Source organism: Lepus europaeus, chromosome 4 (genome assembly GCF_033115175.1).
Source record: "Lepus europaeus isolate LE1 chromosome 4, mLepTim1.pri, whole genome shotgun sequence".
NCBI lineage: Eukaryota > Metazoa > Chordata > Mammalia > Lagomorpha > Leporidae > Lepus > Lepus europaeus.
This window is the reverse complement of record NC_084830.1, coordinates 147,655,276-147,666,624: the sequence shown is the minus strand read 5'-3', so window position 1 is coordinate 147,666,624 and position 11,349 is coordinate 147,655,276. Positions and strand designations below refer to the sequence as shown.

Below are 11,349 nucleotides of genomic sequence, written 5' to 3'. Positions count from 1 at the left end.
CGAGGGCCGCAGCCCCAGCCCCCGAACCTCCGGTCGCCCCCGAGGCGGCTTCCTAGCCCACGCGGGGCGAGCCGCTGGGGGGGGCGGCGGTCCCGCAGCTCAGCCGCCGACCCATCCCGGAGGCGGCGACGTGCGGGACGGGGGCGGGGCCTGGCCGGGCCGTGGGCGGGGCCGGCGTCGCGGCTGCCGCAGCTGCGCGGCGACGCCCCGCCCTCCCGCCGCTCTGGGAGCGCGCGCCGCCTCCAGCTCCGCCCGCCCGCGCGCGAGCCTGGGCGGGGAGGGCGGGGCCAGGAAGCGGCGGGCGCGCCGGGGAGCGCAGCTGCGGGCGTGGGGGTGGCAGCAGCCGCGGAGCCGGCACCGAGAGCGGCCGCGGCCGGAGCAGGCGGCCGAGACAAAGGCCACGGTGAGTCCCGCGCCGGCCCTCGCGGCTCTTTGGGCGGGGTCCTGCAGCCCCGAGCCAGCGCCCCGAGGGCTCCGGGGCGAGCGCGGCCCGGCCCTGGCCGCCGCGCGCTGCGGGGTGTGGGCTGCGCCTGCGGCTCCATTTTCAGGTCTGGGCGAGGTCCTCAGCCCGGGGTCCCTGCCCTGTTGGCTGCTCTTGCTCTCGCTCTGAGGAGACGGGGACGGCTCAGTTCGGAATTCCCAGCAGGCGGCGACGGAGGCAGCCAAGCCCTCGCGCCCGCTGGCCGGGGAGCGGCGGGGCAGACCCCGTGCCCGGATTCTGCGGGTCGAGGCGGGAGGTGCGGCGAGGGCAGGCCGAGGGGCCCGCGGCCCCCAGGTGAGCGGCCGGCGCGGGCGGGGACCCCCGGCCCGCGGCCCCGGGCTCGCCCGAGGCGCCCCGGGCGGGACGCGCCCCCGGCTGCCGCCCCGGCGGAGCCCCAGCTACTCGTACAGGTTGTCCTGGCCGGCGCCTGCCGCCCTGGGGGTGCTTTGGGTGCCGGGTGTGGTGGGTGGCGGCTCGCGGATGCGGCCGGCTGCGCGTGTCCGGTCCCCAGCCGCGGTTCCCCCCGAGGATCGGCTCTGTGTGCGGGCGTTGGGCGGCGGGCTGCCGCTGGGCACAGCTGAAACGTGCAGTTAAAGGGCCTGGCGTGGGGTAGGTGCTTGGTGCAGCGGCGGGGAAGCGAATGAATGAATCCTGAAACATCAAAGCTCGTCTCCCATCTGGGAACACTCAGACGTCAGGAAGAAAGGTTGGGAAACAACACTTTAGTTTTGTTGATATCCTTGGTTTTGGTTTTTGCCCAACACATAAGTGTTGATGAATAATCAGTTGTCATCAGGATTACAAACAAAATACGTTTGCAATGTGGAATTTCGCATTTTCAGAAAAGTTGTTACGCATTTTCTGTCTCTTTAAAAAAAATCTGTGTATTTAGTTTCTTTTGAAAATAACCGAGAAGATAAAGAGATGCGAGGGTGGTATTTTGAGAATCAGCTATTTCACGATGAGTAAAGAAGTTGAAGTGCTGATGAGGGGTTGTGGTAAGGTCGTGTGCGTCGTCTTGAGTAAGGGAGGACTTGGGAAAAAGCCGGTGTCCTAATGTGATTAAATGTAACATAGTCTTTAAGCAACTCCCGGGAGCTGAGACCTGTGTTGCACGCCGAGTTGCTGGGGTGAACAAAACCCGTGACTGCCCTCCTACACTTGAGCGTGGACGTCTGTCCTTTTTCTGGAGCTTGCAAGTGGGGACTGACTTCTTACACCGCGGGTGCCTGCGTGAGTCCAGGAAGATGGCGGGGGAGCTGCAGGAAGTGTAAATTCATAACAGTCTTTTTAAAGGTTAATAAGTAACTTTTTAAGGCTAAAATTATTTGGTTACACTTTCATAATGTTTAATAAAATCTACATTTTAAGATGAAGGGAGGAAGAGGTTTAACAAAGTAGTATTTTTATTCTGAAAATTTCCTATTAGGAGGTGTTGGTGCAGTGTATTTGTTGAAGGGTAATGCACTTGTAGTTCTGTTTTCTGTAGATAATATTTGGAATAACAGCATTTTCCATTTTTAAAAATCCCAAAAGATGAAGTGGATTCATTTACTATATAAAGTGCTTTAAATAAAGCACCTCTTCAGGGATTTTCTTTTGGCCTTTTGATTTACAAATATGGTGTTGACTTGATAGAGCTGAAAAGGGAGGGGTTATAGTAACTTGTGGTTCCATAGTTGGACTTTCCCTCTAGTATTAAAAGTGTAAGGGGAAAAAAAGCCTTATTAGAAAGAGGGGAAGATTTGTATTGCATTTATTCTGAACATAAGATTGGTTTGTCTATGTATATTTACATATGTTTAGAAAACAATACAAGTGTGTACCAAGGAAGGCCCTTATGATTGACAGTAAACTGCATGTCCCCTGGGTGGCCTAGGTTTCTGTAATTATTCTCTATGATGTTCCCACAAAGCCACCTGAGGATGTATTTCTCAAAATGTATCTTCTCCATTTTTAAATGATGTGTGACTGTGTTTATTCATTTTGTTTGGCCCCTTCAGAGTCTAAATTAATGCTCTTCAAAGTCAGTGGTAATCATTAGAGAATAATGTAGGCAACTAATTGTTTTACATTTAGCTTTTGAATATAGGTGTGCCCTTTTGCCTTATCAGTACTTAAACTTTGTACATTGTTCTAGGTAATTAGTTTGTTCAGAAAGAACTTTTACATTTTAGATGTACTGGCTATTAGCTTTATATGGCTGTTTCCAGGAATAATGAGCAAAGTCATCTCTCAGATTTCAGTGGTAGGGAGTCATAGTAGCTCACTTTGAACACTGAAGTGTAGGAAGAGTTACCTGAAACACACTGCTGGGTCTGGTGTTGCTGAGAAACATAGCAGTAAATGAGAATAGAGTTGATGAAGAATGCTGTAAGCAAACTGTGTTGTTAACAAGTGCTTGGCATGGTGGGTGGGTGGGAGGCGCGTAACCACTTGAGAATTCTTGATAGTCAGCAACATTGAGACAGTCAGTGATTTTTTTCAAGACATTATTCAGAATGGTAATTTTTGTTCTTTTAAAAAGTCTGTTTTCAAAGTGTTATTCCCACCTTGAGTAGTTCATATGTTTTGAGGCTAAATAAATGGATTATCCCATTTTATAAATGTGGGAGTACTTGAAATGTTGGTGGCTCTTTGTGGAGTATGTGTGTGTGAGGATCATTTGTTGACAGGGCCCTTTAGAATGATGCAGAGTGAGTTTCTTGTGTCAGATGTGATTAATACAGTGATTGAGAACAATGCTGATGTGACATGTTGCAGCTGTGCCCTGATTCATCTGTATAGGCTGTGAGAGTTTGTTAATTAGTGTTTGTATTAGACGTTTTCAAAAGCACTTTATAAAAAACTAATTTCTTAGATTGTCTAGGATAGGTTGTTATTAAGTTTTTGGGTTGTCTTTTAAAATCATGGAAGTGTTTGGATTTCTGTTTTAGGATTTTGAGATATAAGGTTTTATAAGGTTTTTCTCACAGTAGAACATGCACATTGGTTTTGATCTGTTGCAGTGTTAATTTCAGTTTTTGAGAAAAGTATTTTGCGTTTTACTGAATGTTAAATGTTAGTAGTGATTTCGATTGCAGGGGGAAATTTCAGGCTTTCTGTGCTTACCAACTAGTTAGATAAGGATATTTAACATTTTCTTCCATGCTATCTGGAAAAACTTGGAATTTGGCTAATTAATTATTAACTTTATACATCCTGGTGCCTCAGTTCAAAGCTTAAGTGTAATACACTTTTCTGTAATTATAACAAATAATGAACATAGCAGGATTTAGCTGAATCTGCTCTGAGAATCCCCATCTTAAAGAGATTTTCTCAAATGCCAAAAAGACTTGCCAGTAACTTAATTTTATCTTGACTTTATAAAATAACTGTAAATGTATGTTAGTCAAAATTGATTATAGTAAAACAAATTCCTGGGGTGGGTGTTTGCTTTAGCTGTTAAGACAACTGCTTCTTAGATTGGAGTGCCTCAACTTGATGCCTGCCTTTAGCTTCTGCCTCCAGATTCCTGCTAATGCAGACCCTAGAAGTTGGCAGTGAAGGCTCAAACAATTGGGTTCCTGCCATCCACATAGGAGACCTGGATTGAATTCTGGTTCTGGCTTTGCACCTGGGGTTCAGGCTCAGTGATGTCTGTACAGTTGTAGGCATTTGGCAGATGAATCAGTGGATGAGAACTGTCTCTGTCCTTTTGCCTTTCAAATAAATTCATTAAAAAAATCAAAATTAGGGGCTGGCGCTGTGGCACATCAGGTTAATGCCCTGGCCTGAAGCGTCAGCATCCCATTTGAGCGCCAGTTCCAGACCTGGCTGCTCCACTTCCAATCCAGCTCTCTGCTATGGCCTGGGAAAGCAGTAGAAGATGGCCCAAGCCTTTGGACCCCTGTACCCACGTGGGAAACCCGGAAGAAGCTCCTGGCTCCTGAATTCAGCACAGCTCCGGCTGTCGCGGCTAATTAGGGAGTGAACCATTGGATGGAAGACCTCTCTCTCTGCCTCTCCTCTCTCTCTGTGTAACTCTATCAAATAAGTCTTTTAAAAATCAAAATTAAAGGGCAAATACACTTCTTTTGCCTAGAAAGCATTAGATAAGTCCGCATGAAATCTAGGTGCCTTTGCAAATGATAAGTCCTGATATTTCCATTTTGTTGCTAACCCACTTAGGAATTTGTTCTAAGATTTCCTAGAAAATCTTTACTATCAGATTTTTAAAAATCATCTTATACTAAAACATACTTTTATTTATTTGAATTAATAAAGTCCTCACTTTTTGCTTAATGAAGGAAAAATGAACTTTTACTACATTATTGTGTATATTTTGTTTTTATTTTTTTATTTTTTCATTTTTATAGAAAGCTTTAATAAACATAAAATTCCTAAGTACAACTTTTGGATTATAGCAGTTCTTACCCCCATATCCTTCCTCCCAACCCATCCCACCTCCCTCTCCCTCTCCAATTCCATTCTTCATTAATATTCATTTTAATTATCTTTATATACAGAAAATCAACCGTATACAAAGTAAAGATTTCAGCAGTTTGCACCCACACAGACACACAAAGTATAAAGTATTGTTTGAAGACTAGTTTTACCATTAGTTCTCATAGTACAACACATTAAGAACAGAGATCCTACATGGGGAGCAAGTGCACAGTGACTCCTGTTGTTGATTTAACAATTGACACTCCTATTTATGATGTCAATGATCACCCGAGGCTCTTGTCATGAGCTGCCAGGGCTAAGGAAGCTCTTGAGTCCTATTGTGTATATTCTGTGCCATGTAAATCGTGGGAAATTACGGATATCTGTGGAACTGGGGCTTGATAGGTTTTAAGTGGAAAACAACTTTTCAGTCTTCTAACTGTGCCTTCAAACCATCTCTACAAGCTGATTTTTTCTCTGCCACTGGATGAACGGTTAAACAGATGATACAACTTTTTCCAGTCCCTTTGAGGTTATAAGTCATATGGTCACTTGTCAATAATAGTCTTTGGTTATTAAAAGGTACAGGTTGGTATAGTAATTAGTGTTCACACTCCTAGACAAGTTAGAACTGTTCTGCTCCAGCTCAGACCTGCTCAGACCTAGAAGCTGGCTTTGGAGGAAGAATCCGAATCAGCTTCTTTTTTTAGTTTGCCAGCTCCTCTAAAATGGTTTCCTTACCTGTTCAGAGTTTAGCTCAGTGGGGACAAGAGGTTGTGGGGAGAAAGGTATGGTTTTAATGCAGCTTGTCTGATTGTGATCTGGCATTTTTGCTGATTTGAGCAGGTTGTCTACAGCTGACTCTTTAGGAGTACTGGAAACGATTTTCTTAGGCATTCTGTGTCTGGGAACCTCCATTTACAATTCTTACGGTGTAGTTCTTCTCTGGCTCCAGTTTAGCTTTCCAGTTTACCTCATCTGCAGGTTCGCCTTGCCCAAGGAGAGGTTATGCTTTAGACTTTAAGGTAGTTCAGTAACGTTTTAACCAGAACTGTCTGTGATTTGTTAAGGTTATTTTATGCAACATAGTTTCACTGTTGAGGCCTTAACATTCTTTCAAATCCTTCTGTCAAGTACCAACATCAAAGCATTTCTGTATGAGCGCCCCCCACCTTTTTTTTTTTTTTTTTCCCTCAGTCTCAAGCCCTTCTTTCTTCCCCTTCATCCCTTGAATATTTGCCCTGCTTTGCCTCTGGCCCACTATTATTTCTTACCTGCATATATGCTTAGCTCTCTTGCAGTGTTCTTCCTTTCATTATCCTTCCTGGACAGTGCCCCCAACCCTGCATCCATTGTATCCAGTTCTCCATCTTGTCCCCCCTGGAACCTGGGGAGTTGGGCATGGTTTGAGGAAAATACACCCATCATTATCCAGGTGTCCCTCTAAACTCGAGAGCACTGACGTCACAAGGGCCCACTGTGCTGCGGACAGTCCTGTGATCCTAGTATATTTCCCTGGTTCAATCTCCATTCCTCCACATGACTGTTTGAAACCCTCTCCTCATTTCTCCAGCACCTGTTTTCTCTTCCTCATTTTCAGCTGCTGACTGTTTTTCTGTATATTAAAAGATGAGAGAGGCTGGCGTTGTGGTGTTGCAGGTAAAGCCACCACCTATGATGTTGGCATCCTATATGGTCACTGGTTCAGATTGGCTGCTCCCTATCCAATCCAGCTCCCTGCTGATAGCCTGGGAAAACCGTGGAAGATGGCCCAAGAGTCTGGGCCCCTGCTCCCACGTGGGAGACCTGGAAGAAGCAGCTCGTTGTTCCTGGTTTCAGCCTGGCCCAGGCCTTGAAGTTGTTTCCCTTTGGATGCAGCAGATGGTATATCTCAGTTTCTCTCTTTCTTTCTGTATCTGTAATTCTGCTTTTTGAGTAAATAAATAAATCTTTTTTTAAAAAAATGAAAGCAATCAAAAGAAAATGTTTCCCTGCATTTTTACCCATACTGTCTGCATTTCCTGCTATTCTATCACAGTCACATCCACTCTACTTGGTTCTATCCTCTTAACAGGGACATTGCATTATTCAGGTTTTTTTTTTTTTTTTTTTTTTTTTGACAGAGTTATAGACAGAGAGAGACAGAAAAATATTTTCTTCCATTGGTTCACTCCCCAAATGGCCACCACAACTGGAGCTGCGCCAATCCAAAGCCAGGAGCCAGGTGCTTCTTCCTGGTCTCCCATGTGGGTGCAGGAGCCCAAACACTTGGGCCATCCTCCACTGCCCTCCCGGGCCACAGCAGAGAGCAGGATCAGAAAAGGAGCAACCGGGACTAGAACCCGGCGCCCATATGGGATGCCGGCGCCGCAGGTGGAGGAGTAACCAAGTGAGCCACGGCGCCAGCTCCTTGCATTCTTCAGTATTGATGGCAGACTCCTACATGGCAATGAGCCGAACCATTTTCACTGTATTAGTTCTACCAGCATATAGCTAAAGATAGGGTGAAATAAAACAACAGCAAAAACTTCCCTAATGCCACATATTTCTTTAGTTAATGTTCTCAAAAAAAGTTGGTATTTGCTGTCACCAGTATTTCCTGTCTGTCGGAACCATTGCAGTTGGTTTTTACCTCCTACATTCTGTGTACCTGCTGCTCTTTTTGATGTCATTAGTGGTAAATTTCCCTACTCATTTCTTTATCATCAGCATCTCAGTGGAGAAACAGCAGTGGCAGCATTCGACTTGGTTGATAATGCTGTCTTCTTTGAAACTTTTTTTCCTTTCCATTTGGGATGCTCCTGCTCATCTTCAGTTTATTTTGCTGGTTCCTTTTCATTGTCCCTGCTTCTAAAAAATAATGCTGTGTTAGACCTCTTCCATATTTATATTTATATTTAGTTCTTGTGATCTCATCCTATCTAGCTTGAATTATGTTATTTCAAACTAAAAAGATTATCTTTAGTCTAAATCTCTTGTAAGCTCCAGACGTTTTTTAAAAAATCTGCCTACTCAGCATTTTCAATTAGATGTGAAAAGTATCCCAAATTTAACCTCAAATTTGTTCCATTACAGTCTGCCTCATCTTATTAAATGTGAACAACATCTTTGAATTTTTCTGACTGGGTGCTTTGTCTACATTCTTAGTTTCTTTCTTAGTCTTCTACATCTAATTCAAATAATGTACTGTGAAAGTTGTGTCCCTGTATCTACCTTAAAAGGTACCTTAAGGAAAAATGTGCTATCTCTGGCTGTTGCCACCTCTGTAAGCCTCTGTCATCTCTTGCCGGTGTTATTTTGGTAGCCTGCTTTCTGGTCCTGCTGCTTCTGCTCTTTTCTATTCTCAACAGAGCAACCATGGTGATCCTTTTAAAATGAAAGTTTGATTACTGTACTCCTCTGTCCAAAACCTTTTAGTGGCTTTCCATAGAATGAAAGCCGGTATACTTAAAATGTCTGTAAGACCTTGCATCATCTGTACCTCCTGCCTCTCTGATTTCCTGTCCTTACTAGTTTCTCCTTGGTATACTCCATTGCAGCCATATAAGCCTTCTTAAATTTCATGAACCTGGCAAGTACAGTCATGCTTTAGTGCCCTTAGGGACAGAGCTTTGTTTTACTCACTGCGCAGCCCCCAGTGATGAGAACAGTGCATACATAGCACATGGTGGGCACTTAGCTTTGCCTAGTGAATGGTTGCATCTTCCACAACAGAGTATATACATGTTTTTGAAACAGAATTTCACTTCACTTGAAACCCTATCATCCTATAAGAATTAAGTGGAAGCAAATTTATATACAAGAGAAAAGGTAAATTTGAGAACAATTTTTGTGTATGGAAGTGAAAATACAAAGTAAAATGATGAGAGTCAGAGGAGGTAGAAAAGGAATGAAGATAGGTGAAGCAAATGGAATTAAAAAAAAAAAAAAAAGAAAAGAAAAGAAATGGAAAGCCTGATCTGGAAGTAGGATGATATCACTTTTAAAAATAAACTTTTTGGCTGTCCCATATTCTTTTGAGCCATTTTTTTTTTTTTTTTTCAATTCTGGTTGTTGGTGATTAACATGGAGTTACCATATTTTACTTTTTTTTTTTTTCTTTAATATCAGGGATATAGAGTCAAATGAGATTGGTTGTCAAAATTTTTCTGTTTTTTTCCCCAAACTTGTTTTAGTAAACCAGTTACTATTACTTAGAAACTCTGATGGTATTCTTAGCATTTCTTATTCTTGGGTAGACAGCTCAAATAGAAGTATCAGAGTTTAAAGGAGGGACTCTCAGCGTAGAACACTTGGTTAGCATGCCCTGTCCTACTACTACTACACTGCTTGTTTACTGCCTACCCCTAAAAGAGAGCACATAGGTTTTGTATTGTTTCCATGGTAAACTAGCAGCTAGCTACACAGTATATACAACTCTCTTGAGTAGTATTATGTACATACACACATGTGTGTTCTTAAACTAAAAATGCTTAAACATTCTTTTTTTTTTTTTAAGATTTATTTATTTATTTGAAAGAGTTACACAGAGAGGAGAGGCAGAGAGAGCGAGAGAGAATGGTCTTCGATTTGATGGTTCATTCCCCAATTGGCTGCATTGGCCAAAACTGTGCTGATCTGAAGCCAGGATCTTCTTCCAGGTCTCCTGCGTGGGTGCAAGGGCCCAAGGACTTGGGCCATCTTCTGCTGATTTCCCAGGCCATAGCAGAGAGCTGGATTGGAAGTGGAGCAGCCAGGTCTCCAACCGGCACCAGTATGGGATGCCGGCACTTCAGGCTAGGGCATTAAGCTGCTGTGCCACGGCGCCGGCCCCAATGCTTAAACATTCTTAACTACATATTCATTTTTTTAAAAGATTTTTATTTATTTTTTTGAAAGGCAGTTAGAGATATCACTCTTCCATCTGCTGTTTCACTCCCAATATGGCTGCAATTGCTGGGAGCCAGGAGGTTCATCCAGGTTTCCCACATGGGTGTGGGAGCCCAAGCACTGAGGCCATCCTCCTCTGCTTTCCCAGGGGCACTAGCAGGGAACTGGACTGGAAGTGGAGCACCCTGGACTTGAACTATCACCCATTGGAGAGTCCTGTGTTGCAGGCTGTGGTTTAACCTAGTGTGCCACAACAGTAGCCCCAGTACCTTTTTAGATTGATGTGTTTGAAAGATGGAGGGACAGAGAGGGAGATTTTCTATCTGCTGATTGACTCCCCAAATGTCCACGGTAGCCAGGGCAGAGGCAGGCAGAAGCCAAGAGCCAAGAACATCATCCAGGGTCTTCTCTGTAGGTGGCAGGAATTGAAGCACTTGAACCAACATGTGGTGTCTTCCAGGTATGTTAGCAGGAATTTGGATCAGAAACACAGAGATGTTGGCATGGGACTGGCTCCATGATGTTGAATGTGGAGATTCCAAGCTGTGGCTCAACCCGCCGTGCCACATTGTCTGCCTCTTACTTAGGGCTTTTTTACTAGCTGTTCTATTTGAAGTGATTTTTCACAGATCTTTGTAAGGCTGGCTCCTTGTCTTTCAGATCTTGGCTTAAGCAACACATCCTTATTTCCTTACCGTTCAGTTTAAAATAGACCCTCTAGTCACTTTTATTTAATTTACACTATGATTTATTTATTTGAAAGGGGAGGGTGACAGGGAAGGAGACACACACACACACACACACGCAAATCGACATTGATCTTTCTGTTGGTTCTCTCACCAGATGCCCACAACCACTAGGACTGGGCCATGTTAAAACCAGGAGCCAGGAATGCCATTCTGGTCTCCCACTTGGGTGTCAGGGGCCCACATATGTGGGCCATCTTTTATCACCTTGCCATCAAGAGGAACCATTGAAGCAGAACAACTGAAAACTCAAACAAGCTCTCAGATACAGGATGCTGGTTTCCCAAGCAATGGTTTAACCCTTGATGCCACAACAGCAGCCCCTACTGTTTGGTTATCTCATAGTATTTATCAGATCTTGAAATTATGCATTTTTGACTTTTAAAAATGAAATTGGGTACTTCCTTTGCCTTGTTTATTGCTTTCCACAATGCCCAGAACAACATCTGGCACTGAACAGATGTTCAATTAAGTGTTGAATGAAATCAGTTGTCAACTTAATCTTTCTTGTGTTTTTAGTGTAAATTTTTAAAAATGTTATTTATTTGAAAGGCAGAGAGAGAGATCCCATCTGCTGGTTTACTCGTTCAGGCTTGTGACATCCTGGGCTGGGCCAGGTGAAAACCAGGAGCTGGGAACTCAGTGGGAGTCTCGTGTCCTGTGTGGGTATGATAGCAGGGACCCAAGCACTTGAATCATCACTTGTTGCCCTCCAGAGTATGCGTTAGGAAGAAAGTAGTAGTGGTAGCAGTGCCGGGACTGGAATTCAAGCACTCACTGGAATGTGATTGTCCCAAGTGGTGACCTAAGTGCTCTCACAAAAGC

General features: G+C 44.2%; 1 protein-coding gene across 1 annotated transcript in view; it reads left to right on the top strand.

Annotated features, from left to right (window-relative positions):
- Positions 1–317: 317 nt before the first annotated feature.
- CDC42SE2 (CDC42 small effector 2) overlaps positions 318–11,349 on the top strand; it is a 103,957-nt gene continuing 92,925 nt past the window's right edge. Inside the window, exon 1 of the mRNA XM_062189223.1 lies at positions 318–403. The gene's annotated coding sequence lies outside the window, so the exon portion shown is untranslated. The remainder of the gene's footprint in view (positions 404–11,349) is intronic.